Genomic DNA, 2,287 nt, shown 5'->3' with positions numbered 1-2,287 from the left:
AGAGGATAAATAGACAAAATCTCTTCCCTGGGATGGGGAGTCCAGAACTAGAAAGAATAGGTTTATGGTGAGAGGGGAAAGATATGGTAGAGACCGAAGGGGCAACTTTTTCACACAAAGCTGCCAGGGGAAGTGGCGGAGGCCAGTACAATTGCAACATTTAAAAGGAATCTGGATGGGTATATGAACAGAAATGTTTGGAGGGATATGGGCCGGGTGCTGGCAAGTGGGACAAAAATAGGCTGGGATATCTGGTCGGCATGGACAAGTTGGACTGAAGGGTCTGTTTCTGTGCTGTACATCTCTATGACTATGTATTTCGCAGTGCAGAGTTAAGAGAGGGATTTGTTTGGATATTGAGTTCTTAAATTGCATCGTTGCTGTTGAATTAATGTGACATGCTGTTTCATGTCATGACGACCCTACTCTGTATTGTTCTGATGGATGCTCACTGTACACATGTTAAAGCCAGCAAAAGTCTGGCACTCAACCGTTCTGACCCTTGACAGGGTTTATGTGCCACAGATACCAACTTGAAACTGTAAGAGAACTAACTAATAATGCAAAATAAAAGCCAATGAACTTAACTTTTCGCCCTCAGGATAAAAGCAAAATACTGTGAACACTGGAAATCTGAAATTAAAAAAAAACAAAGTGTTGGAGAAACTCAGTTGGTCTGGCAGTATCTTTCTTTTATCATGTCCTCCCCTGCCCCATCACAGTTACTGTCCTTTCAAGTTTGGCAGAAGACACACCATTGTTCTGACATACTCACATCCTGGTCTGAACTAATAATATCTTTTTTCTGCCAGCAGCCTACACCCACTATCCCCACCCCAGACCCCCCACCCCCCAAATAATAGCAAAAATGTTGTCCCCTTCACACTTCAGCTCTGATGAAGAGTCATCTCGACGAAACATTAGCTTGCTCTCTCTCCATGGATGGTGTCTGACGCGCTGTGATCTCCAGCATTTGTTGTTCCCTGTATGGAAATAAACTGGGTCAACAACTCGAGTCCAATCTGACATTTCTTCTGAGTTCATGTATTCTCACCCCCAGGGTTTTAATTTTAGTGCCCAACTTTACCAAAGTGTGAGGGGGGGGGGGGGAGGTTGTTTGGCCCCTGTGCGCGAAGAATCCTACCCTTGCCACGAAAGCTCCTGCTGCAGCTTCAGGGAAGTGCAAGATGGTCAAGGAAAGATCAGGCTACTGCAGTGACAAGGTGAAAGCACCGTGGGGCTGAAGGCGAGTCTTTGCAGCTGACATTTACTTTAAGAAAAAATCGGCGATCTAAATCATACACTCGACGTCTGCCCTTTCTGGAGTTGAAGTTACAGGTGACAACTGGAAGGGGCTCAGACAGTTCCACTGGATCTTCATTACTTGCTTGCAGCGGGAGAATATATACAGAGAGAGAGAGAGACAGATTGAAACATCAAGTCAGGAGGTGACTGTATTCGAGGTGAATGTATTCTTTCCTTTGATTGAAAACGAACCCGCCGAAAACAAACAAACAAAGGAAAACAGACCCAACGGGTCGGCTGCACCCCCGGATTGAAGCTGCAGAAGGGTCTGAGCCCGGGTCAGTTGGTGTGGTGGAGGCTCAGGGTGAAGGTCAACCTCCGCGAGCGTCAAGCGGGCGCCATAGCAACGCGCCCTTGGAAACCAGGCAAAAACCTGCGCTCGCGCTCACCCGGGGGGGGGCCAATCGGCGGGGCGGCCGCGGTGTCAGGTGGGGGGAAGCGGCGGTTACTGACGGTGTGTGTATGGGGTGGGGGTTGGCGCAGGGCTGTTAGTGGGGGAGGGGTATGCTGACCCGGCTCTCTGCCCGGGAGCGGCCTCCTGGACTAACTCCGCCCCCCCCCCCACCCCACTACAAGCGGCAGCAACATTGGTAGCCAGGACGGCAATAGAAAACAGTGGGATCCCATCCCCAACACTATCCAACCATCAACTACTCTCCCGCTCCCACCGTCCGATCCCCAACTTTAGTGTTTGTTTTGTTTTGGAGGAAGGTGTGTGGGTGGGGGATGTTGTTGTGTCTTCTCCAACCCTGCCTCTCTAATCCCCCCTCTCCCTGCCCAAGATCGAGTGTCATTCACAACGAGATTATGGAGGGAAGGGGGGAGGAGGTGGGTATGATGGAGAGGGAGATGAGGGAGAGAGGGAGATGATGGAGGAGGAGGGAGATGATGGAGAGAGATGATGGGGAGGGAGATGATGGAGAGAGGGAGATGATGGGGAGGGAGATGATGGAGGGAGATAGGAAGATGATGGAGGAGGAGG

The sequence above is a fragment of the Chiloscyllium plagiosum genome, chromosome 10 (genome assembly GCF_004010195.1).
Source record: "Chiloscyllium plagiosum isolate BGI_BamShark_2017 chromosome 10, ASM401019v2, whole genome shotgun sequence".
Taxonomy (NCBI): Eukaryota; Metazoa; Chordata; class Chondrichthyes; order Orectolobiformes; family Hemiscylliidae; genus Chiloscyllium; species Chiloscyllium plagiosum.
The sequence above is the reverse complement of the archived record's forward strand: the minus strand, read 5'-3'. Positions refer to the sequence as shown.